We start from the raw sequence: 27,116 nt of genomic DNA, 5'->3' as shown, positions 1-27,116 counted from the left end.
CCTCAGTAGTTTCAAGAGTTAACAGCTGCACCAATTCTTTTTTTATTTTATTTTTTTAAATGACTCTCTTACCACAGTCACAGAAGATGCTCGTTGCAGCAAAGCACAAACTTTCTAGAAGCCAGTAGAAACAAAGCCAATAAAAGGAGTCATTTTCTTGAAGATGCTTTTACAAGTCTGATCGTCTCCTTCACAATCCGGTTTTCCAGGAAAGACGCGAACAAGAGTATTTCTGCTCGCGCTAAATGGACACAGAGGAGCAGCAACAGAGCACGATGGCCTTCAGAGCTCTGCATGTAGTTAAAATGTTTCTTAAAAATAAAAAAGCCTTTTCCAATTTGTCCCTGGATGCTTCGTTTTTAAAGTATGATTTCACAGACACAGTGGTGTGGGATTAACACAGCCTGTGAGATTCAGGTACCTGTCTTAGATGCATGATGAACTGACAAACAACACCCTGATGCAAGTCCGAACTTCAGTTTCCTCAAGACAATTCTGTTGTTTGGAAAAGGCACAAAGTTACTGTCTGGTACTCAACATCTGTATTCAAAGAGTCCCATAATGAATATGCCTCACAAAAGGCGTTTCTCTGCCTAAAATCCATGCCCTAAACCAGTGGGACATTTCGTATGCAGCCCCTGAGAAGCAGCACTGAAAATTTCGGCGAGAGAGGGTAATTGATTCATTACATCTATTTCTACTATATTTCTTTTTTGTATTTTTGGGTCCCCATTTCAAAAGGCATTGTTTAAATTGCCCTAATCTGCAAACAGCAACAATAAGTGTAGCAAATACTTGACAATGAAGATGTAAAGCCTCTAAAAACCTGTTACCTTAGTAACCACGGGAATGCAGGAGAATAAGAATACACCGAGTGTCAGGACATCATTTTGGATTCCACAGGGTTTGGGTTGAAATACAGTCAGCTTTCATTAGCTTTTTGTTTTTCCCAGTAGGCCCTTGGACTTTGAAACAAAACCTGAATGACAGCTATGAGCAATTCCAGCCTCGCTCCTGATTAGCCACACCAAACAAAACAGCTCTCTTGGTGCGAACCCCCCACCATTTGCACCCAACAAGCCTTGAAACAAACATTATTTATGCCGCTGACCCCTCTGGATATCACTAATAAACAGCATTCCAAGAAGAAGAGGAAAACAAAGAGCCACTTCCCTGGCTCTTGATAGAGAATTCACTCCAAACAAACGCGCTGCTAGAAAAATAAGCCAGGATGCCCACCCGGGACATTTCGGTAACCCCACGACCAGTTTATTTAGAAGCTTACCGGGGGTGTTAATTCAACACAAACACTAAGAAGAATTGAGCTGCTCATTTCGGCAGCACCGTATTTTACTCACGGAAGGAGAAAAGCAAAAAAAAAAACAAAAAACAAAACAAAACAGCACAGCCCCAGCTAAAGCACTGAGCTCCATGCCCCTGCCCCCACCGAGGTCTGCGGGGAAGTTTGTGGTCAAGACAGAAGAGAACAAAGATCTTCCGACCGCTGCCTGGAGCCGGCTTAGCTCCGAGACCATCCCCTTCTTCTCTGCTGCTATCTGGTCACTCGGGAAAACAACCTGAAAAAAAAAAAAAAAAGCTCCTGGAAAAAAAAAGGGTCAGAAAAAGAAGCTCGAGCATCTGGATTACGTTAGAGCAGCCCCTCCAACACCTCAGCGCCCCTTCCACTTCACACACACGGCTTCACGTGCTTTTCCCTCCCCGTATACAATGGGTGGGTGCCGAAAACCAGAGGGTGGCAGCTCAGCCTCCTCGCCAGAGGATGGAGGAGTCGGCGGTAGGTTAGGTTAGGGATACACAGCAACGTGGCCAAGCAAAACAGCTGCCTGCTCATCAAAACTAAGTCCTCTCCAAAAGCCTGGTCAGCTTCCCAGATACAACGATAAGGCAGAGGGAGAAAAACAATCCTGGACAATTTTAGCAAGAAAGGACTTCAGAGGAAACCACAAGTTCTGAGAAAATTAAAAAAAAAAAAAAAGGCTTCCTAAGATGTTTAAATAAATGCCTTTTTTAGCATGCAAAACATTTTAATGTTATTAAGACCAGGTACAAACTTGCATAAGCCAGAAATTCTGTATCTTCCCAAGTTCCCCTCTAATTTATCATGTCCCTTCAAACCTTCAGAAGGTTTTGCATACATAAATCCACCAAGAGGCAGGTGAGATGACCCAGGAGAACACAGGACGGGGCTGATCATAAGGACTGGTCTTCTGCGAGGCACTTTCAGGGAGCTAAAAGGAAACGATGCTGCCAGAAATGGTCTAAGTGGAGGAGCTCAGCCAGTAGCCAAGCCAATACAAAGCAAAGACTGGAGGACAAGCACAGCCTGGTATGCCCAAGGCCTGGAGCTCTTCCGAAGGCAAACATTTACCTGGGAAACAGCTTGTAAGGCAGAAGAAGGCTGTGACAGTCTTAAGGAGGTGGACATGCATCTCCCTTGAACACGTGTGGTTTGTTTTGTTTTTCTTTCCAAAGTTAAGCTTCAGCAGAAAGCCGCTTGTTGGGGAAAAATAAATAAATAAATAAAATGTTTCTTAAAAGCCTTTCTTTTGTTGCTTCCTCAGGAGAGGATGTCTGCTCAAACTCGTATCAAGGACAACATCCTTACCAGCTCTGTAAACGGCAGCTGAGTTGCAGCAGGATCAGTATAACAATGACATACGCAAGGAGCTTACATCAATTCTCCTAGTACGAAAGAGCAGCTGATCATGACCCTACCACTCATTACCCTATCCCTATTTCATGTCTCAAAGAAAAGGGCTGCAGAATGCTCTGACACCAAAAAACATTGCTCAGACTGTGTTCTGAAGGCAAAAGATACACACAAGTAACTGCATCCTTGCACAGCAACATGAGAAGGTGAACACAAGCAGATGCCGGTCTCCTACGGACTTCCCTTTCTCAAATTACTGCTCTCCTGCATGTAAGGTAAGCCACAGGGGCTGTGCCTTCTGAACAGCAGATCTGCAGCTGCTTTTATCTGCGAACAAAGGACACATTGCATCTGTTTTACTGGGAGAAGTGCAGTGCAACACGACTCAAGACAGCATGAAGATAGGTGCAGGCCAGCATCCTAACTGCTCTGTCATCTGCGCAGGCCACTGACTTACCTGCTCACCCCAAACGCTGGGAGAACTGGATCTTTTGTCAGTTCCCTACAATTTGAGCTATACAGCTTAGCAACACTTCTTGGAAAGGAACAGCAAAAAACAATCTTGATAAAAATAACCACTCACTGCTTTCTCTCTGTCAGGTAAAAACCGTGTTCCAAATATCTGGGACAGGATTTTCAAGCCTGAAATAAAATTCTCAAGTTCTTTACAGAAACTCCATTCTGCAGGTGGGGGAAAAAAAAATAAAAATAATAATCCATTCTCAAACCAATTCAGAAGGGTTTTGTCCTTGCAAACTTTACATTCTCTGGCCTCAAACATCAGCCTAGTTTGCACAGTTCTATGAATGTTTTTGATCTCAATGTAATTTCAAGGCAGTGTGAAAATACCTGAAAGATTATCTATCACTTTATACCACAAGGGAAAAAGCAGCACGTTCAATTCATTTTTAAAGAAGTGGTATCAGTACACCCACCCTGTTAACAACATTTCCAAACTAATCCAGAAGTAGGATTTTTCTACTGCGTATTTAAAAACCACCTCACAATATATTTGGCATTAATGACTGAAATAAGCTTGGTGTGTCACTCCACAGTGAACTGGATCAAGGAGCCAATCCAGCTGAAAAATTAACCTGGAAAAATAAGTTGTTTTTCAAGTGGATCAGTTCCTCTGCCAGATCACAGTATATGGCAAACAAACAGCAGCAGAACAGGGAAAAGGCTGAGGTTCAGGTGTGGAATTGGGTAACCAACAATGAAGATGCAAGGGCAGGTAAGCACCAAACAAGCCACAGTGCTGTCAAACATCTAACCACAGGCTCATTTGCACGGTTTGATATGAGCCTTTTATTAAGCTAAATCACAGATTTTAATTACCTCATGTGTCTAAGAGAAAGGAAAACCACAAGTACGCCTGACCCAACATTCACTCAATCAGTGTTTGGCAGGCACTTTGCCACTGGCTCAGAAAGATCCTAATCCAACCTACAGCCAGGATGATGCTGAAAAGCTTCAGCCTACATCTCTTCTACATGTGGAAGGCAACCTAGAAAGCATCTGGGAAAAAGAGAAGAGAAAGATATAACACCTTTCACTGTGTGAAGTGACTTTAGGATATTACCTCCAAACTTCTTCTCCTGAGTGACAAGTAGGCTAAATTCAAGTAAGGGAAGACCTGTAAGATGCCAAGACTATTCGGATTGAATCCCTTTCCTTCTCACCCTCCCCTGTAATGCAGCATCATAGAAATATTCCAGTAAAGCGTTTCACAGACTGAAGGATGTAACAGTACCAATCCCTGTCCTGTTGCACTGAGGGAGTTTGCTCTATTTTTGTAGATATTACCTGTCTCCCTGGACACACACCACTTACTTTTTCTCCAACAGATACCTGGAAGCACAAGCTTCTTCTCTGAATAATGCTTTAAGCAATGATGGTAGCTACAGAGCACATGCTTGCATGTGCGTGCACCTTGCACCCTGCATGCATAAAACTAAAGAAAAATATAGGCTTTTGCAATATAAATAAAGCAGATAGCTCAAAATAATCTAATCAGAGTCCAGATCTATCCAGTGCTCTACTAACTAAGCAAACATCAGGAGGTACTCAGAGAATGATTTTCTAACAATTAAGCAAGAACAATAGCAAATATTCCATTTGCAACCAAAAATCTCAGATTGGTTTTCAAAGAAACAGTGGGGATTTCTTTGGTAGTGGCTGCAATTAATTTCTGCTCCACCACCACCACCACAAGGCTTATGTGCCCAAAACCACAGCTGCTTTTCCCTCCCCCCTCAATGACTCCACCCTACAAAAAGGGCATTATTAATACCTCTTGAGGGAAAAAAATGTTTCAAGTATGTATGTTATACTTTTCTGTACCTATGGGCATTCCACAAAATGAAAAAAAAAAAAAAAAAACAAACACACAAAACCCACAACATAACAAATAAAAAAGCAGCAAAACACGGGCAAGGGACTCAGAAGGAACCCAAAAGGCCCTAAATGTTTTTCAAAAAACCTGTAATAGGCCTGTTAGGTGGTTGCCACAAGCCAACCTGCTGATGCAGGGCAATGTCACCAACAGTATCCTTATCTGCAAAGGGGAACAATCAATTGTTTGACAGAAACAAAGGGCAGCTCAACAGGAAATCAACCGGCTCGGGACAGATGGTCACTGAATCAAGTTTCACCCCTCCCCTCTCCAAAAATAGGCTTAAGAGGCATTTTCTGTTACCAAGCAACAGCCCAAAGGAAGGCATAAATCTTCTTCTGCGTGTTATTCCCCTCCTCCCCAACACACACACACACACACTCGGTTCAATCCACCGGGGTGGTGTGCCCGTGTCTTTATTTCTTTTAAGGCCAGGGTATGGGGCTGAAGGCCGCTGCCTTTCTGAGGCGCCGTGTAGGCCGGCCACCATGCCACCCTCGGCCAGGGCCCAACAGGAACCTGAGGGAGGATCCCCCCTGCCAGAGCACAAATCCCGTTTATTGTTTTATAAGAAAAACAGTATGACCCTGATCATAAAGCCCCATAACTACTTCAATCCATAAAACCCCTACAATTGAATCCTCAGAAATGTGTGGTGGTGTCTTCAGGGCAACATACATGCCAGCACGCTTCGAAATACCCCGAATGCTCTGAGTGCCAACTTGGTAAGGCATCAACCACCGAAGGTCAGAAGCAGCATTTTGGGGTACTGGGGTAATCGATGTTTGTCTTCCTGCTCGGCCAGAGGAGAGAAGAGAGCAGAGAGGGACCCAGCACATTTTGGTGTGGAGAGAACTGAGCAAGGAGGGGAGCATCAGCTCCGAAATTCAGGGTAGGAGCCGGAGAACAAACTGGTTTATTTGATCCCATATCATCCAAACTAGTAACAGGCAGGCTAGCCACAAAAGATATGTGCTTAAATTTAGCTATACAAAGAGTAACCTACAAAAAAAAAAAAAAAAATTTACAATTATGACCCTCACAAAAATTAAACGGGGAAGAAAAAGTCTCACTTCAGCAACAAACTGGGCAATCATCCCTTAAAAGCGTGGCACCTGGATGACCGCTGACACATACTCAGACTACTAAAACATATGGCCAAATAAAAAGAAAAAAAAAAAAAAAAGAGCACCCGTATGGGGGCAGGGAAGCAGTTGTGCCAGCATGTGGCCTGCAAATGCTGCATTTACGCCTTAACCGCTGCTCGCTTCAGTGAGCTCAGGAGCTTCTCCCAGCCACAGCTTAGCCCGTTGTCAGTCTGGATTTTATATTATCATTTAACAACGATGGAGGTGCTGGGTAACACCACTGCCACGGGTAAACACAGCCCCGGCTGTGGGCTGCTCTGCAGACGAAGGGCCTTGGACTTTAGAGTCCATTTCGCTGCGAAACAGCCTCGGCGGAGGCTGTCCCAGCTCCCCACAGGCGGCAACCGGATCTCGCAGGGAAACCGGAGACGGGGACATTTAAATTCAATTAATTAAGTTAATTCAAATTAAACAGAAGGTTTGGACACGAAAAGCCTAATTTGTTTGTATGCCAGGAACAGAATTGGGTCTACTGTGTCCAAAACTGTCGTGACAGAAGCATGAAGCGCAGAGGCCCAAGGTCATGACAGGAGACTTGAATTCAAGACCTGAAGCCTCAGCCGCGTAAGATCGTAACAGCTAATCATTACCATCATATAATGCTTTAAAAACCTTCACAATCCGCTTTTTACCAATAGGGAAACTGAGGCACGGAGAAGTTGTGTGTCTTCTGTTGAATTTGGGAGCAAACCCAGCTCTTCTGCAGCCCCCAGCCCACGCCACATGATTACCCTGAGCATTCAAATGAAAGCAAGTTGTCATTTCTTTAAATTCATGGCCAACATCAACATTTTTACAGCTGATTTCCCTTGCCTCTCTCCAGATTAGTAAGAGCCCTGTAGTTGATATCCACTTTTTTTTTTTTTTACCCTAAGCTATTCTCTCTGATAAGACACGTAATGATAGTTATCCTAGCACTACTCAGAAATGGATACACCAATTTTTCTAACACGTTCAGGATTTGACTAAATTGGACATAGAAAACCTACAGTTTTTCCCTAATGCATGTTCGTAATTTGTCTACAGCATATTAACTGAATTATGGACTGTGGGTTTTGTTTCTTTGGAACATCGGTGTAAAAGCTTTGAAATACGCCACTGCAACAGAAGCCCTGTGCCCTATTATGTGCTCCTACACAACCCATCATACTAACAAACCTTACATTATAGCTTTGCATAAGTTTGTCATAGTTTTAGAAGCTTTCCTCTTATATCCACAATTCTATGTCCTTTACACTGCACTGCCATAATAAGAAAGACATCCTGACCTAGGAGGGGAAGGAAAGACTGTGCTTCTTCCCCTCTTAAACACGACAGCAGGCTTTATTTTAGAGACCAAAGAAAATTTGATATTTCTTGGCCAAGGTGGAATCCCCAGACACACTGTATGCTTTCTGGCTGAAATGCAAGAGGATTGAAGTTTACCTCAAATCTTTCTCTGAGGTGAGGTTCAAGGAGCTTGCTTGCCAGTGCCTTTTTCTAAGAAAATGCTAATAGATTTTCTGGGGATCCTCTAGTTCCCAGACTGCTAGTACAGAACTCCAGGTCTTCTGACTCAGCCTGAGGTATTAAAATAAACCTTGCACCTGTAATTGATCCAAACAAATGTCCCTTTTTTTCCCCCCATGGAAAATAATACCAACTGGCCATGTTCAGAGCATAAGAACATTCCTCAGTTACCTCGGACCTGCTCTGGTCAGATGTGCTAAGCTTAAGCTAAACTTACAAAAATGTCTTTTCTCTAAATGAAATAATACAGTAAGAGAAGAAGTGGAACCCAAACATCAGTTGAATACTAAGTCTTGTTTATTAAAATCATGAGTGCTTCTCTCCAATGGAGGAGGGGAACAGAAATAAAATGGGAAAGAACAGCAATCACCAGTTAAAAAAATCTCTGTTAAGTAAAAATAAGTCTAGCTGGAGAACGTTAGAAGGAATTACTAAAAATCAGGGATAGGGAAGCCAATAACGACTAGATAGATCATTGCAAGACTCATTTTCAAAATAAAGTCACAATTTGAATAAATATCCCTCATCTGGTTATACAATTACACTGCCTTCAGCTGTTTACTCACCAGTCTGATGCCAACACCTCTCAGAAGAGGACAGTTCTCTTAAACTATTTTTTCCTTATATATTTGTAGTTTGCAGCTATTTTTCCTGGCACACATAATGACAGCACGGACACAAGAAGATTCACCCGTCTGTTCTCTTATCTCTGCACGCTGGCTGAAATAAACAGTTTGTGGGATTTATTCCAGATTAGAAAGGCACTGTGACAACATAGAGGCCAGACCTCATTTTCAATGTGTTTTTTAATGAGAAATTTATCAGTCCCTCTCAGCATGAATTGCACTTTGGAACGGGGAGGGAGCACCAAGCTGTTTTAATGAACTCATCCAGAGGCCAGCCTCCTTCCTGGCATTAGCCTGGTTCATTTTCTCTCCTTTGGGGCAAAGGATAGGTTATGAATCGTAACAATTCTGCTCTAGCCCTTGCTAACTTACCAGTCAACTTCTTCCTAATAGTGGGTTTCTTAAAGAACATACAGTCTCTAATTGCCAACTTCTTGTTCTTCTTTTCCCCTTACCTTTTTTTTTATTATTATTATTATTTTTTAATAAAACCTCAGCTTCCTGCAGTGTATTCAGATAATCATTTGGAACAGGAAAAACTACACTGTCATCTAGCTTCCACTCCTCTTTTCATAACTGGAACTAAAAAGCACAACCCCCTTCTTTCCATGCTTGGCTGGTTTTCCTCTGCATATGGAGTGTGTTCAGCTAGAATACGGCAGCTAGAAGGGAACTACAACCCATGTACTGAATCACCACCTAAGCATCAATATGTCCTGGAAAAATAAAACATACGGCCACGCATGCAAGTCAGTTAGCAGAAACATGCAGAAGGGCATGTAATTGAGAACAGCAATTCCCAAAACTCACCAATTACCAAAACAGTAAGCACAAGTGATTGACTGAAATAAAATAAGCAAATCTCTCCTCCGTATGCATGCTTTATTTTAGCCCTGACAAGGTTTAAAATTAATATGACTGGCTTATTTTAAGTTGCCTTGCGGTAAGATGTTTGATTATGAACATTAATCTAGGACTGATTTTAGACAGTGCACCAAAGCAGGTAGTATTATTACCCTTTGGTGCTCAATCTTCCAGCCTCATCAGGCCAACCAGCCTCTGATGGAGCACTCGAGCTCACACCCCGCAGCCTCCCTACTAAAATAGGACCAAAGTCTCAGTCACAAGGGCATTTTTGGGTTCCCATCCAGTAGAATGACCAGACCTGTGGACAGCTGCCAGTAACAACTCAAAGCATCTCCCTGTCGATATGTACATGTTGATTTCATATCCCATCATATTTCTGATCACATATAGAAAGCACATCTAGCACACCAAAGAACAACAGGATACCCAAACAGTTCATGCTGCCATTAGTCCATTTCTTGAGTGCTCTTGAGTCCATTTCTTTAGGGCTCTTTCCCACATTACAAGAAAGAGAATAATTTAGGTTGGAAGGGACCTCTGAAGGCCATCCAGCCCAACTTCACACTTAAAGCAGGACCACGATGGAAATACTGTGAAAACAAAACACTGCTTTTGGTTTGTGGCTGATCCGCATCGATGCTTTTGACTTCTCAACTTGGCAAATTAAAATGCAAGGTTCTCAGTTATTCTCAGCTGGAGTACAGTGAAACAAGAACTAAAGTTCCCTGTCTTAAAAATAAAATTTCAGAGGCACAAAATCCGTCTTTTCGGAAACTCAAGAAAAAAAAAAAAAAGTGTCCCGTTTCATTATTTATTTGTTCATTCTGTTTCCCAACACACAGTTATTGCAATTTGGACAAAATACTAATGGACTACAAAGCAAAGATACAGTCGCATGTCAAGGTTATACATGGAGGTCCATTCCGTACTTGTTTATATAGGGAATCAGAACAGGGAACACAAGCTTAGAGATATGGTATCATGAGACATCACAAGTACCAGAACTACACAGCATCTGCTGCATTCCCCTCTTTTTTTTCCTCAACTATGTGCCCCTGAACTGCACGTTACTGAATTCAAGCTTGAGCCCCTTTGCACAGGACAATTCAATTAAAACACATCTGGAAGAATAAATTCTTCTACTGACTAAGTCCCAGATCCAATTCTCATTTATTACACTGCTGGGACAGTATCCCTTAAATACTATGATTAAAAGCAAACGTTTTTTCCCCCTTCTTCTTCTTCTCCTTTTAAAAGGCATCAAAGCAACAATGTTTGGATTCATTTTCATTTGTTCTGAACCTACAGGTTACGTGTATTCATTCTTTGGATCAGGAGAAACTCTGCCCAAATTGAACTCAGCAGTTAACCCATCCAAACTTAGCAGATAATCAGAAATGGAGTTACTGGTGACAGCGAACGGAGCTGCAAACCTACACTGCTCAACCCTTATCACAAACACAACTGTCTCATTTCTCCACCGAACCCACACCGCGACTGGAATCACCCCAAAGCCAGGGCTGACAGAAAGCCAGCCAGCTGCGCCACAGATGAGCACTGAGCATCCATCCATCCGCACAGCCATCAGGCACAAGGCATCTCTCACTAAAACAACCGTGCTGGACAGTCAGCAAACAAACACTGCTCATTGAGAGCTGAGAGTTGCCAGAAGAACGCTTCCCCCTCACCCTGTCCCAGGCTCTTCTAGCCCAAGGTCATGTCTGCTCTTCAAAATTAAAGTGTTTTTTTTTTTTTTTTTGGTGATGCTTTTTGTTTAAGAGTTTCTGCAACACACTACTTCAAACAATATTTTTTATAATATTTTTTTATAATATTTTAAACAATGTTAAACAAATTTTAAGCAACAATAATAATTTATAATATTTTAAAGGAAGCAATCACTGAGCAAAGAAAAAGAATACTCTGACCCTTTAAGACATCGGGTCCCAACATTTTTAATTCGTGTCCTTTTCTGTAACATGCACACACATGTATGTTGTCCTCCCTTGTTTCTCAAGTCCACAGTTTAGAGGTTTTCTGAAGGAGGCAACTGGCCATGCATTTTCTGTGCAGCACCCAAAAAACTCAGGCACTTACTAAATGTATTAATAATAGTATTACTTATTTAATGCCACAAAACAAAAAATCCTGTATGGTTAGGAAAGATTCCTTAGTTCAACACCAAGGCTTGCAACAGCTAACATGTTTTCATCTCAACACCCTTGAAATATAGCTTGCTTCCCACATCTGCTAAAGTCATGATTGTTTTTTCACCCTCTCCCTCCAGATACACAATCTGGCAGGCAACTCATCTTCCCCCTCCTCTAGAGGCTTGGAAACTGAGCTGACTCTCTTAATCCAAAGGAGAAAAAAAAAAAAAAAAATCTGGCAAAATCTAACCTTCAATTTTTGCTGAAACTGCTGCCATCAGGACTATGAGGGATATGCACACCCCTCACATTGAAGTTATTCTGCTTTTACACACCCCAGCAGTAGTTCTGTGTGCCTTAGTCCCAGACATTAAAATCTAAATGTCACATACATCAGAGTTGTCCTTGGCAGCAAGCTGCTTACCTTTTCTTGATGCAGTGAAGGGCATCAGAGCTGTAAAAATCAAGACCCGTTACCCAGTGATTAAAAGAATCACTTAATTGCACTACGAGTTTGATTCTATGTAAGTGGTTTAAAGAAATCAGAAAATCAAGCTTCCTTGACCAAACAGCTATTCTCAAAGCGGACTGGGAGCATGCAAGGATGGAAGAATTAAGCCATGCAAGGCTCTAAAGGAACACAAAATTTGGGAAGCTCCCTGGCAAGCCACTGGGGGATGGTAATAATAAACACGTTAAAACTGACAGCATGACAACCAATGCCTATCACCAAAGAGACAGGAAGAAGAGAACTAAAAGCAAAATAGTTTTATGCCAATAATGGAAGGACACGAGGCTCTGGGCAGGCCATGGGGCACTTCACTCTCTGCAGCTCCCAATCCTAAGACCAGCAAGACCTGGTTTTGTCATGTTTGTGCTTCATCCTGAGACATTAATAACACAAAGAGGCAACAATAATGCTTATAAAACTCTGCCCCAAGTCCCCCTGTTTCACCAGTGACTGAGTGGGTACGATGGAGGAGGATGCTCCAGAGAGCTCCAATCTAAGGAGCCAAGGATGCTGTGCCACGTTTCAGTCCCTAAAAAGTGGCCAGTTCCTCTTGACTAGGAAGATTGTGGAGGATCAGACACAAGGCAATTTCCAAGCACGCTGCTAATTACTCTCAGGACTGGGAAGACAACGAGGAAAGGACCACACACACCTCACAGTCCCACTGAGCGCTGGCACTGCTACTTTTGGTGAGGTGCACAGATGAGCATTCATTTACAAAGTAACCTGAGAGTGCATTTCAGCCCACAGTTACCTCCTAACTTCACTTGCCTCAGAGTGCTCTGCTCAGATCGTGCCAACAGTCTTGACAAGAGCCACCGAAGTCTAATTACATGATGATGGTGATAATAGAAGAGAGACCTGGAGCAGCTTTTGCACAACGTTTTATGAAACAAGTTGCTCCAGGCTTGTTCCTGGCACCGCTATGACAGATGTCTGGTAATCTCTTGAGTAACAGTATCTTAAGTCTGCCCACGCTGTTTTGCTGTTCACAGCTCCATCAATTTGGAAAAACTCCTTCAGAATAACCTAAGATCCTACCTGGGGAATATTAATTGAAGGTTTCTATCAGATCTTGTCACACTGACTCAGGCTGCTTCCTACCAAGTTACTCTTCTGGTGATTTTATGTCACAACATCCAGTCTTTGCCATCTTCCCATTTTACGGACATTTTATTGCAATTACAGTGGAGCAAGTAATAAAAAGTTAAACATTGTCAAATTCTTCGGTTATTTTGCATTTAATCGACACCTGCTCTCAGACCCTCACATAGTATATGTATTTGGTTTTGGTCTATTAAACCTCTGAAGCACCATGGAAGTTCAAAAGCCAAGTCAGTGAGAATTACACGACAGACACTGCAATTCAAACACTCGTTTACACAAGTCCCCGTGGCCTCTCACATCCCAAGAGAAATTTTGCAGAAGCTACACCACAATTTGACTAGAGTTAGACAACAGAAACCAGCTGACATGGCTTCAGGAGTCACCCAAATTAGAAATAATTACGTTTTAGAGTAATTTCTATAATGACCTCCGTATTTCTGCTTGTGACTCCCAAGCTAACCACAGCAGCACACAAAATTTTGCTGCTACCCCTGTGAATGAGCGCCGTCCCAGGTCTCTGTCACCCACAAGTTGCTCAAACAGATATTCCGCAGGTTTTTTTCTTTTAAATATATTAATTACCCTAATAAAATATTAAGAGTCTCATATTACTGGATAATTCATCATTATAAGCACCTTCACAGCATGACTTCTTATTCTGGGGTTATCCTTACTACCTACTTGCTAGTTCAACCATGCTCAGAGTTGCAAATGAGCCTCTGTAATGATTAACTGCAAATTCATTTACCAGTTCCCCCCTTACAATATGAGGATACTTTCAGAGGTCTTGGTAACAGGATGCATTTGGGATATACAAGACACAAAATCAAACCGTTGACGTATCTATGTGTAAAATACAGCACGAAACAAAAGAATCAAGTTTGGGATTAAAAAAAAAGAAAAAAGAAAAAAAGAGAAGAAATGAAAGAAAGAAGCTGCAACTATATTATGCAAAAGCGTTTTGAACAAACATCCTGACAAGCAGTAGTTTAAGGAAAGTCATGACAAAACGGGATTTGAGAAAAGTCAATCATGCTGATAAAAAAAACCACCACACATTAATTGTAGAAACTCAGTGGTTTTTTATGATTGCCACTGTAATGTGTTTCTGAATATTTGAGATATCTTAATCAGTTACTATTTCTAATGAACTCCAGCTCGTGGGACTAAGTCTGAAGACGTCATTGTCAGAATGTCAAGGCTTATTACCCCTTCATTTGTCAGTCTTCTCAACAGTCCCCCTTCTCACAGCTCTGTTTCAGAAGCAAAGGAAAACGTGTCTTCTTCATTACGTGTGAGGAACGATTCTGCAAGCATGGCCACGATAGATACACACATCTCAAGGATGCATTACCACTGAGGTCTAAAACCAAAAATCTGAAGCGTTTCATACACCGATGATTTCACAACTCTTTTTTTTGTTTCCCAGGATTAGAGACGTGATGCCTTAATATCATGTCCAAGCTCCAGGTTTTGTTAATTACATCCTACCTACCTAAATACCCCCTGTAGTTTCAATTAGACATGGTATTCTTCTTCACTTCCCGTCTTGATTATTGTGCACTGTTGCTAAGCACTAGTTAACAGTTGCCACATTCACCCTAAGTTGGCTGCACTTCAGTGGTCATTCAAAGAATTAAATACAAAACATATGGTACAGAACCACACAAAACGTAGAGGCACTTTTAAAAACCACTCTAAAATGCTTAATATGAAAGAAACAGCAGGGTACCCCCCTCAAAGTAAAATCCTTACAGTTCTACATCCACTTAGGTTTTCCTAGAAATATAGAAAATTACAGAGAAATGCAGTAAATCACTTTCTTTTAAGCTATCACTAATAAAATTTCCTTGTGTGTATTTTTGACATTATACTGAATCTAGCTTTCCACTGAACGAACAGCCCAGCATTCATAATGTGATAGGCTTCACGGTACATAGCTTTTTCTAGATTTCCCTTAAAAACTAATTTCCTTCCCCAAATCCCACTGCAATTAGTCTCCAATTTTTCTTCTTCCTTGTATCTACAAAATACTTTGGACATGACTCGTTGAACCATCAAATATCAATGCCGATGGCAATGCTTTTAAAGCAGACCTTGAACCAAACCTAGTTTTTGAGCTCTGGACAAACTTTTGGCACTTTCTAATTACCCCTTCTATTGTCTGTGACACCCTCATGAGATCTTAGGAAACTTCACATATTTTAACTAACCCAGTAAAAGCGAGGTTTTTGAACCTAAAATTCAGATTGTCTATTCCCTTTAATCTCATATCTTGGGCTTAAAACCTGCCTTCCCAAAACATCATCACTATTTCTGATTGTTACATATCTACAGCCAAACCCATCTAACAAAAATTATTGGTATGTACAAATAGGTTTTCGTAACTAAACTTTTGTTGTTAAACACCTCAGCCATTTTTTTTTTCCACAAACACTACCAATGCTAAATAAAAACATGCATCGTATTTGTTATCTGTATTAACAGATGTGTAATTAAACCTTCAAGGTTTGAAGCCCAATACTTCAAACAGGTAAGCACATACCAAAGATTACTCATTGACTTTATGGGGAGTTTTGTGGGAAATAGGGCTATGAGAAAAATTATGCCTGTGCTTGAAATCCACAAGCATTAAGATGAGGAACAAATAAACACTTCTGAGCAGCTCTGAGAAGGCTCTCCAGATCCTTTTTCCTTTGCAAAAAGCTAATTAAAAAGATAATAGCATCTATCAGGCTCCATAAAACACAGTTGTCCTACTCACAAGCAAGTTCTTCACGGCAAGGATTGATATTTTCACAGCAAGTAAGGGGGCTTGTTTGTTTGTTTGTTTTCAATCTTTCCAGTGCTTTTGCAATAAGCTTGCCAATCAACTGAAGACCCTCGTTTTTCTTTTGAGGGCATATCCCAACCAGGGCAAACAAAAGCCAAGTGTAGCTGTGCGTTACAGCGTTTACCAGCACAGAAAGCCTCTACCTGTCCTCCCTGGTGTCACACACCAATCCTCAACTGAGCCCCACGGCTCCTCGCTTGGCTCGCAGCTCTAAGCCACTGCAATCCCTGTAACAAAAGCATAGGCTGCTTTTATTGCTAAGGAGTCAAAATAATTAAAGATCGTGCTTTCTTCTTCAGCAGTCTTTTCTTTCAACCTTTAAAAAAGTCTTGATAGGAAGGTATCTGTGACATATGAGGAATGTGAAACGCAGCTTTAGTCACATCGGGCGCCACTCAGTGGGTAAGTCACAAGTCACCAACTCGAAGTCAAATGTGATTATGTTTAAGATGTTGCATCTTCAGGTTATTTGTAGCAAAAATACCGACAAGGAAAAGGAACGGGAAATATTTTTTCACAGGGTGGTGACACCCTAAGTCTTACACTGCAGAACACAGACTAGCGCTTGCAGGCTTGGGGCCTAAATAAACAGCAACCAGCGACCTATCCTCGGGGTTTTGACCAAAACCCTACAATCTGAAGAAAGTTTTCACCTTCCGGAGACTTCAGCAAGCAGCCAGGAAGCACTCGGCAGGGAAGGGGCAGAGCCCCCCAGCTTGCCAGCGCGGCTCGTAAATCTGTCAGCCACCTTGGGGCGCCCACACCGACTTCACTTTTTATTTTTTTGTCCTCACGGAGGACAAGCCGGCCGTGTCCTTACCCTCTGCTCCCCAAAACCAGCCGGCACCCCCACAACCACCCCCCCAAAGCCCCGTGCAGCCTGAGGCGAGGCAGCCGAGCCCCCTGCCGGCGGCGGCGCCTCACGGCAGCGCGGGGCGGGCGGGCTCCCCGGCGGAGCCACCTGCACCCCCCGCACGAAGCCCCGGGGATGGGGGGGCAGGTTTCACACCCCCTAACACCCAGCCCCGGCTCCTCCCAGCCCCACCTCGCCCCATCCGTGCGGGGTCAGCCGCCCCCCAGCCCTAAAACGACGGCAACAAAGGGCCGGAGCCCACCCGGGGGAGGGCAGCCCGCGGGTGACACCGGGCGCCGGGTGGGCGGCAGCGAGCCCCGCTGCCTTTGTGCCCCCTCCCCGAGCCCCCCGCCTTACCTTGCCGGGCAGGGAGAGCAGAAGTTGAAGCACCTTCCTTCCACCCTTCCCTCACTTTTTTTATTTTTATTATTTATTTATTCCTTTTTTTTTTTTTTTTTTTAAATTAAATCCCCTCCCCTCCTGCCGCCCGGCAGCCCCGCTGCCGCCGTCTCCCCGCGGGTCTCGGTCTCCCTCTGCCTCTCCGCCGGGAGGAGGGGAGGGGAGAGAGGGGAGGAGAATGGGGCGGACCCGCAGGTGCCGCCCCTCCTGCCCTGACAGCGGGGAGGAGAGGGGTCGGGGGGCGGCGAGGATGATGGGGGGGGGACACGGGAAGCCCCCCGGTGTGCGGTGGTGGAAGGGTGATGAAGAGTGGGGAGCCCCGAGGAGGGCGCGGGGTGATGGAGGGGGCTGAGGGGCGCCCGGTCTGGGAGGGAGCCCGGGGGCAAAGGGAATGGGGCAAGGGGAGGGAGCGGGGAAGGCTCGTAACGCTGCAGGTGGGCTGTGTAGGGATGGGGCGGCTTTGGGAAGGGTCGTGAGGGGCAGCTGAGGTGCCTCGGTGTGCTCAGCCCCGAGCAGAGCAGGCTGAGGGGAGGCCTCATGGCGGCCTGCAGCTCCCTCACCAGGGGAGCGGAGGGGCAGGCACTGAGCTCTGCTCTCTGGGGACAGCGACAGGACCTGAGGGAATAGCGTGGAGCTGGGACAGGGGAGGGTCAGGCTGGGGGTTAGGGAAAGGGTCTGCACCCAGAGGGTGCTCGGGCACTGGGACAGGCTCCCCAGGACAGTGGTCACAGCACCGAACCTTATGGAGTTCAAGAAGCACTCAGACAATGCTCTCAGACATCCAGGGTTTGGTTTTTGGCTGGTCCTGCGTGGAGCCAGGAGCTGGACTCAGTGATCCTTGTGGGTCCCTTCCAGGAGAGGATATTTTATAATGTCGTGATTCTGGGCTGGGACATAGTGAGGCTTTTCCAGCCAGATGGCTGTGTGCGGGAGAGAGGGCAGGAACTGAGGGCAGAAACTTAAGAAGCTTAAAACTTGCCCAAACTGATCCATTTGTGTGTGAGGGCATGAGGCACTGAGCCAGAAAGAAGGTATGGACTGTCCTGAAGGGAAAACAGACCTCACTGGGGTGTCACAGCATGTGGGGTGCTCAGACAGCAAAGGTGGCTCAGTGGCTGGGGAGGGCAGAAGGTGGCACCAGCAGGACACGTAAGTTCCCGCAGGAGAGGTGGCAGTGGCCAGCCAGGGCTGTGGGCACAATTTGTCATCAAAGGGGCCGCCTCATGTCTTGTTTTGGGATTAGGTAGACATTGAGCTAGCACAAGCGTGGTAAAGAAGAAGCTGGAAGGGCTTAGTGAGCTGGGAGGGTGCCGGAGATGGAATAGAGAAGGACACTGTGAGCATATTTGTGTTGGAGGTTAAATTGAACGGGTTCAAGGCACGGCATGGCAGACAGATGAGGGAGTCTGAGTGCGTTGGAGGGGATGGATAAAGAAGGTTCTGGAACATTTCAAGCTCTAAGTGGAGCCAGAGGCTGTGTGCAGAAAAGTGGCTTTGAATCTTCAGCGTGCATGAAGATGAAGGTCAGATTTAGCAGGAGCGTGGGAAGGAGGCTAGAATTGCAGCAGGGCATTTTACGGGTAAATATCCATTGAACTGCAGAAAAATGATTTTGCCTTTTCTTCCCTTTACCTTTTGATTAAGTTACCATATGAACCATCTCCTCTTTTTCCTTTTTCCCTTTTCAGAGGGTGTATCCCTGAGCCTTTTTCTTCTCTCAGGACCATAGGTATTACAGGCTTATCTCATGTAGTATCCTACCTTTCTGTCTCAACAGCTAAGAAAAAAAAAAAAAAAAAAAGTGACAAAAAGAAGTGGTAGTATCATTTTTCTTTGATAGGAACCTGCTGCTGTGTGATGTTGAGAGGCAGAAGATGTTCAGTACTTTTCTCGCATCCTTTTCTTTTGTATTTACTGGTAAAAAGACTGAGTTCCAGCATCCTTGCGCGTGTTCTCGTTACCACAAATAATGAGACTTTTCATCAAAAAGTGATAGAGAAAAAACTGTTCTTACTTCTTGGAGAAAATAGAGATAGCACAGAGCTGGTGTGGCACTGCAGTACTGCTTCATCCAGCAACAGGGAACAAGGGTCTGTCTAATAGCTAATGTAGATGGTTTCAAATATTCAACAAAATTAGCCCTTTTCTTAATCAATCCAACTCTTTCTGATAGGTTTTCTTTATTGGTTCTTTTTCTTTATGCCTTGCTAATTTGCAGTGCATTTCATCAATGGGAATCAATTAGGATTGTAATAACGCATGCGTGTATCTGTGTAGGTAAGGTAGAGACCAAAGGTTGGGGCATATTATTATGCAGTTTTCATAGCCAACTTGACAGGGAAGAATCTTTACATGTAACATATACAGAAAATATCTACAATGCTGTCTTGTATGCCCCTATATGAGTACGTATTTCTGGTTGCGTGCTTTTTTCCTACCAACTTCTTTGGCTACTGCCATAAACCCTACAACCCTCTTACATATACTGTCATGCCACAGCTATTCTCAAAAGCAAGGTACCTGCTCAATAAAGCTTGTTGGCTACTTTGATTCTGAGGGGAATTATGGCATGAAAATAGTATGAAAACTACAAATCAGTTGGTTTTGATGGGGCTATTCACATACTTGAAGTGCTTAGAGCTGGCCTTCAGCTGTGGGTTTTCCAAAGATGCACCTCCATTAGCCTATTTGGTGTCTATGTATTTACAATTTGCTAATAATATGACCCTCAACAGTAGGCAAAAATTAGGCAAAGTGGAGCTGAAGAGAATCTGCCAAGTCAGATCAAGCTCTGTGGGCAAGTCCTAAACCTTTGCCGCTTTGCCTGTCCTAAGCAGTACACTTAATTTTCTGGAAACTTGGAAGCTGATAGCTGTAAAAGAGTTTAGGCTGCTGTTCTAATATGTCCACTTGTATATGTGGACTACTCTGTTGATACAGTGCAAAATATACAGGAATTAAGCAATATCAGTGTCAGCCCTGTGAGATAATATTGCCATGTATCCCTGAGCAGATTTAGACAGTGACATTATTATTGCTTTAGGAAGTACATGAGAGATTCGAAAGCATAGCAAGGTGCCTGTAAAATGCCTGTTATAGCATCTGATCATTCTAACCTGGATGGCTTAGTTACGACAAAATCAATCCCGGTTATTGCAGGCTAGATTTTCCCTGACCTTTGAGCTTCATTTTACTTAGGGAAGGTGTGAGAATTGTTCTGATAGTTTTAATGCAATAACTCTTTTCTTATTTGGACTTATTTTTGTTTTGCCTTTTTTTTTTTTTTTTTTGAAAGGAGGAAACATTCATTATATGTTTCCTTCTAACTTTCTATTTTGACTATCAACATTTACAGCTCGTAGGGTGGTTTCATCTGTGCCGTCTGCGTGCCATATTGCACATCAGATGGCAGGATAAAATCTGTAACAAGAACATTTTGGGACATAAAAGTCTTTCAGGGTTTGAAGCCACGATACTCACGGCACAAACGTGCGGAGCCGCTGGTGTAACTGAAACAGAAGACACAGAACGCCAAGGCAGCTGCAGAGGGAAAGAAAGGGGAGACCACACAGTTTGGGCAGCACACAGGCCACGAGAACAAAAGAACGTTTGAGGGAAGAAGAAAGTGTGACTTCGGGCAGCGAGAAACTGGAGTCAGTCATCGGGAATTATTGACAGCAGACATGCACTCACGCGGCGATTAGGGGCTCGCTTTGGGAAGCCGTGTCAGTTAACACCGAGGTAAAGAGGCGGCATCAGAAAGGCACCTGGTTTAACAGCACCATTTTCTGATCACTGGCTAGGCAGCGTTGTCGTTCATGTGTTGGGTTTTAGCCGTGCTCATAGCCACCAGGCAAGGCACCATCAGCTGTCGTATCTCCTGTTATAAAGGACTGCCTGGAAAGTAAACGTGGCATTATGGTTTGTGCAAGAATTGACAAGCCCCCGGTTGAACCACAGAGGTTGATAGGTATCCTTCAGTCTCAAGCCCTCACAATGGGTCTCATTGTCCCCTGCCTTTATGTAGCTCTTCACTTTCTTCACAATTTCCAATTTAAAGAGCAAAAGGAACAAGATCCCTTTGGGTACAGCATGCTAAATACTGTAGCTAGTAGGAACTGCCAGTTACCCCTTTCCTAGCCATGAGTGCAAACTTCTCAATAATTTCAACTTTTTTTTTTTTTTTTTTTTTTTAATAGCAAAGGTGATCTTAGATCATTCTGGACCAGAGCTTGTATTTATATTTGTCTTGCCTGTTACATAAAAGTAGTCACTGATAACTCGATATATCCAACCTCAAAATTTAGGTTTCAGGTAATTAAAAAAATACAAATAGGAATGAAAGGGAACCCTCTGCTTTAATTTCTTGTTATTCACAAAGTATCGATTTTATACATGCTAGAAGCAGTAATTTTTTTCCTTGAAACAATTTTAAGAAGGTTTTATTTGATCCAACCTACCAAACTGTTGTCATTAAATTCCACCTGAACAAAGTGTCTGAATTGCAGCAACCCTCTCTTGCAGTTGCTAAGAGCAAACTTAGCTTTGTCTTCCTTTGTTGGGGCTAAAGCAAATCCCACCACCCTGATGGGTAATTCTGATATGAGCCTTGTGAGTAACTTTCTGCATGAATCACAATGGTCTTTTATGATTTGTTATACCTTTCTCCTTTTATTATTGCCGTGAATTATTCTTTCCCTAGTTGTAATACTGTGAAGGGTCTCTTTAAAGTCGAGGCATCGATGAAATGAGCACTACCCAAATATTTGTGGGCTATTCCCTAGAGAGCATTTATTCCAAATGGAAAAAACAGATGTACAGGATGAAACAGAAGCAGGGATGGAGATGGGGAGCTGGAGTATGTAAAACTGAATGTTTTTAATGCAAACACTCTGAGGGCAGAGCTAGGAGCAGAATTCAGGTCAGGTTGCCCAAATGCCCCGTCCAGCCTGGCCTTGAACACCTCCAGGGATGGGGCTTTCCTGGTGGTTTAGCTTTCTATAAACTTTCTATAAAATACTTTCTATAAAACTTTAGAAAATACTTGGTATTTGAAACTTTCTACAAAATACTTGGTATTGCAGTGACAGCTCTTGTTTACAGGCTGACAACCGTACCCCATCTAACATGCAAGACCCAGTGGGATGCCATTTCCTTTGCTAAGAAGCATGCCCTGAACAGCAGACTGTGCCAGTAAGAGGCAAAAGGCACCGAAGCTCTGCTTTGAACAGGAGGAACTTCTGGCATCTGCACGAGAGAGTCTGTAAGAAATCTTCTCTTTATAATTCTCCATGTAATTTGTCATATTTAATTTTGTATCAGGCAAGGCTGTTCAAAAGTGCTACCCCTTTCTAAAACTTTCAGAGCTACTGTGAAAAATTAAGTTCTGTATTAAGGAGAACTAGGTAAGGTAGAATTTATCTTCGCTGAGATTCATCTTAGCTGAGCCTTTTCAGAGTTTTTTTTTTTTTTCTTGTATAATTTTTTATTTTAAAACCATTTTCAAAATCCACTAATCTTTCAGTGGAATCCTCTTTAGTAACTAAGCTGTGCGTTATTCTAGAATGTAGCTGACTGAAAGGTGTCATACAGTGTGAATTTTTTTTTTTTTTTATGATTGAGCCTGTTTTACGTACTCCCTAGAATTAGCACAGTCCATTTTGACCTCTGTCAATGGGAAGATAAGTTCTAATTTTTACTACACAACAAAGCGTTGTTGATACATCGTTGTTTTTGAAAAGGAAAATGAAAAGCATGTTAACTGCTTGCTTTAAATGATTCAGGAAGAGTTTTCTGCTTGTAGTTGGATTTGTGTACTTCGACTAAACGTAAAGGATTTCCACGTGTCATACAAATGGAACGCTGCCTTCTGTTTAAATATTTTCAAAATGCAAAACTGAATGAAAACCAACCTCCATAAAATGGAAAAGCATGCCTGCAACTGACTGTGCAATAAAACATTCAGCTGTGCTCTGGCTCATTCATCATCTCCTGGTTGTTTTCTAAGACACAGCTTAGATCCAGTACTCCTAAATTACTTCTCCATTGCCAAACACATAATTTAGTCAATAATTTTACAGTCTAGAGTGAAATAATCCTTTTAAATAGGGCTTACTTACAGAGGAGGTAGTCCTGCCTAACTTAAGCCATCTAAAAGTTAATCTCTTATCTATCTTTATTTACAGATGGTGAAAACATCTGGTCAGTGCTGGCTTCACCCTATTCTAAACCAAACAGCTTCAGAAGGCAACCTCTCTCCCCTGATTCTCCCCTCATCGACTTTGAAGGAGCTTAGAAACCTAGGTGAGACTGCGCACTGATACGGTCCCTCTCCTTGTACTGCCACCCCTCGCTTACTACAGGGATATAAAACAGTTCCCCCTGTTGTTCCCTGTTTGACTTGCACAAAAGAAGCACTCGGGCTTTCTACAGAGATCTTTCCCCTGGCTCATTAGTCGTAGATGGGAAAAGGACAAGTGGCACTTCCATATCAGCAATTAAATTCATACCTCCCAAAGGCTTCTTTTGTTTTCTCTTCTTTTGCTTTCATAGCACTGGCATGATTTGATGAGTGAAGTTCAATGGTAATTTATTTATTTTTTTAATTTGCAATGCTTCCTGCAGTTGTTATCAGTAAGCATGGTGAATCCCATCAAAGTAAACATATCAGTGCTGGCTGATGTTTCTTGTGATATTTTGATATTTATTCTGCACCTAGCTGTAGAATGGCAGCGAACATGAAGACATGGAAATTGGGCGCTTATGGGTAAGAAACAGAAATCCCACAATTACAGATTTCCTGTCATTAGTGTCATGTTTGTAATGCAAGGCATTTTTAGAATTTTAAAAATTGCTTTACATTTTTTTTCGCTGCATACAGTCTGCAGGGGTTTATCTATCTAGGGTATCAAACCTTCCTCTCGGTTTGTTACTCTTTTGCTTTGTTGCCAGAAGGTCACAGATGTGTTTGAGCTTTCTGGGGTTTTAGAAATGGGAAATATTTTTAAAGTGAGTTGGATAAGACAGCACGAGCCCTCAGTGTGCTTGGTTTTGTCACTACTGCCTTTACCCAGACAAAATTCCTGCTTAAAGCAGCTTACGGTAAATTCCCTGTGTAGCTGCCAGAACTAACAGTCACTCCCCTCCTGGTTTTCCTACCAGGTCCACACACATCACGGTAGACCAGACTTCATCCGAATGAAACGCCGAGCTGCTAAGTGAAGTTAGTGCAGCATTCACTGTGTCCTCACAGGCTGAGGTGCTGTCAGCAGCAGCTCTCTCTCTTCACCTTGCGGAGGCAAATCTCTGAGCTTCCTGAGCAACCTACTCTCATATTTATAAATTCCCCGACTTCCCCAGAAGGGTTTACACGTGCGTGAACACAGACGTGTCTTGGCTGGGTTCTCTCCAAGTACTGAAAGCCAGGTAGGTGTGTGCTGCGGGGTGAGACGTGCCAGCTGGCTCTTCCACAGCCAGTTTCCCCCAGAAGCTCCAGAAACATGTCTAAGAGCTGCCACACCTCTCGTGGGGAGCTCCCAGGGTCCTCGCCTTGAGCTGTCTTAACCTGCACTCTGCAGCTGTGCAGGCACACAGGATTTTAGCTGCTCCTCTTCCAGCCAGCTCTCATTTCTCAAAGAAAAATAAAAAGTACAAAGTTAATTCTGCGGCATCCACGTGCCCACAAAGCTCCCTGCAGGAGTAAATTTGTATGCGAGTTACAAGGTATTAATTATACAGCACTTAATACTTAGTACAATATTAATACTTTAGTCTTCTGAATATTCCTCTTTGCATGTCATTTTCCTGGGAGATTAATTTTTTTCAATGCATGGTAAAACTTTTGCTTTTAATACTGAGTTACATTTATTTGGGAATCGGGCAAGTTGGCTGGTTTGTAAAGATTAGTATAATTTGCCATCTTTCACTATATTTATGTTTATGTTTATGTTTATGTTTATGTTTATGTTTATATTTATATTTATATTTATATTTATATTTATATTTATATTTATATTTATATTTATATTACAAAGTGCTACCAAATGTGCAGTGGGTTATGGTCGTGAGCAAGCTGCTCTACAGCTTTGACATTCCCTTGAGTCTCCTGTTGGCATCAGCGAAACAGAATCAGAGGAGCGTCCCCAGGTGCATTTTGCAAGCAGTCAGAGATGGGATTCAGCCTCAGGTTTGTCAGCAGGGAGGGCTCTGCCTGGGAACCTCCAACAACCAGCAAATAACCCTCAAAGTAACTCTCACCGCCAGCTCTGGCAGTGTGGGATCCTCATGACTGCAACATGAGGTTTCAGGTCACTTCTTATTACGAAAATACCTATGGCTACAAAAACTGGAATCATTAATGCTGTGGATTACTTTTAACATAAAGCTCTAATTAATTAAGAATTATGTTGTCAGTTAATCTCTATTAATTTATTTTTTTTGTGTGTTTGTGTGTTTAAGGCAGTCCGTGTCCCAGCAGCTCCAGAGAAAGGGTAGGTCCAGGCTATGCAAAATGAATCCCTCTGGGTTTTCTAGTTTGTTTACAAGAGCTTTTGTTCATCTGAAGTAACGAAAAGCCAGCTAAGTCTCTTACTGTCATAACCGTCTCATACTGTCATAAGTCTCTTAGTGTCATAATGCTTAGCAATCTATGAGCTGGAAATAAAATATTAGACCATATAAACAAAACTTCTGCTTCCAGAGCAGCGCTGTTTTCAGACCAGTAATCCCACTTGTATGTATATCCTCCCTCCTTTGCTGTTTTATTTTTTTTCCTTAGCCCTTTAAGAAGGATTTTTCCATTTTTTCTTCTAAGAAAATTCAGTTTTATTTAACATTTTGTCTTGAACATCAGAAGAGTCCTCTTGGGTTTTGGCACCCCAAAATAAAAATCAGGCATACTGCTGTCTGGCTCGGTAGGAACCTCAAAAAAGCAGTAATGCTTTTCCTGAAGTGCCGATGGTGCTCTGCAGTTGGTAACGCCAGCTAACGTGGAAACTTGCAGTGTTGCCAGACAGCCATAGTCCTGCTGCTTGGATCCTCTCTGCATCTGCTGTCATCATCAGAACCAGGAACTTGCATGTTATCCAAAAGAAAACTGGAAAAGCACAAGACTCAGAGGTATTAATTTCCAAATAAAGTTGAGGATGAGGGGAATATCACATCTTATGTGAGTGGAAGGTTTCAGGAAGGAAATCCCATTGACGGTGAGAGTTGAAAGCAGATACTCTAAGCAGCTTACAAAATCCTTCAAGAGATGCTACTAGGGAGAGGACCAGAAATTCCTAAAATCAGTTTTGCCATGTGTAGATGGACGTGAAATGGAGAAGGGCAAACACAGTGATCATTACTGGTGGAAAGAGAGCCTGGTCTGGCTTCATCAAACACCTTGGTCAACTACCTGGTCTTCTCCCTGCTGGCTGACGGGAGGAACGGTGTTTCCACTTACACCTTATCTGGTTTCGCTGGAGCAGAGCTGCTGAGCAACCAGTCAGACCAAGAGCGTGCACAAGAATAAATGCCACCTCTCTGCACAGGGCTTGTCCTTCATCACATCACGGTCAAGAGTGCTTCCTTCTACTGTGAGCACCAGTTGACACTCGCCTGTCGGGGAATAAGACGGGGAGTTCCAGCAGGATGCCAGGGAAGAAAGATCTGCAAGCACTGGCTGCCCAGAGGGACCGAGGGATCTCCATCCTTGGGCACGGGGACAGCTTGGCACCAGGCTGAGATGGGGCTGGAGCGGGTGCTCTCCAGAGATCCCTTTTTTCTACCATCAGGAAGCAACCGCATAGCAGCTCAGGAAAGAGGTTGGGACATTTCTATGTGCTTTCAGCTTCCCAATAATTTTGTCTCTGCTGCTGTAGCTAACATGTAAAAAAAATAAGTAAGATAATCATATGGCAGTGAGGTGTGATGATGTGGATGGCTTGCGTACACATAAACACACATGCACAGACGCACACAAGCATTGGCACTAGCTGCTCGGTGGGAAAGCAGTCCAGCAGCTAAACGCGAGGATGGAGGGAGGGGTGCTTGAGGTTGAAGAAA

General features: G+C 43.1%; 1 protein-coding gene and 1 long non-coding RNA gene across 12 annotated transcripts in view; one reads left to right on the top strand and one right to left on the bottom strand.

Moving 5' to 3' along the window:
- Nucleotides 1-17,237, bottom strand: part of GREB1L (GREB1 like retinoic acid receptor coactivator) — a 126,756-nt gene extending 109,519 nt beyond the window's left edge. For 5 of the 8 annotated variants that reach the window (XM_084509573.1, XM_084509581.1, XM_084509574.1 and 2 more), the window contains exon 1: nucleotides 17,028-17,237. The gene's annotated coding sequence lies outside the window, so the exon portion shown is untranslated. Of the gene's footprint in view, nucleotides 1-1,502; nucleotides 1,525-15,960; nucleotides 15,983-17,027 lie in introns of those variants that run through there. The other 3 variants (XM_084509575.1, XM_084509576.1, XM_084509578.1) reach the window with 3 other exon arrangements.
- A 504-nt stretch (nucleotides 17,238-17,741) lies between these two features.
- Nucleotides 17,742-26,894, top strand: LOC311432180. 4 transcript variants are annotated; one of them, XR_014689871.1, is made up of 4 exons: nucleotides 17,742-18,649; nucleotides 22,173-22,332; nucleotides 23,255-24,494; nucleotides 25,527-26,894. It is a non-coding gene; the product is annotated as an uncharacterized lncRNA (long non-coding RNA). The 4 variants fall into 4 exon arrangements; XR_014689872.1 differs by lacking the exon at nucleotides 25,527-26,894 and having other exon boundaries at nucleotides 23,255-23,372; nucleotides 24,231-25,020; XR_014689873.1 differs by lacking the exon at nucleotides 25,527-26,894 and having other exon boundaries at nucleotides 23,255-23,835; nucleotides 24,231-25,020.
- The last annotated feature ends 222 nt before the right edge of the window (nucleotides 26,895-27,116 follow it).

This window comes from Aythya ferina (genome assembly GCF_964211825.1).
Source record: "Aythya ferina genome assembly, chromosome: 2".
Classification (NCBI taxonomy): domain Eukaryota; kingdom Metazoa; phylum Chordata; class Aves; order Anseriformes; family Anatidae; genus Aythya; species Aythya ferina.
This window is presented reverse-complemented; position numbering and strand designations above follow the sequence as displayed.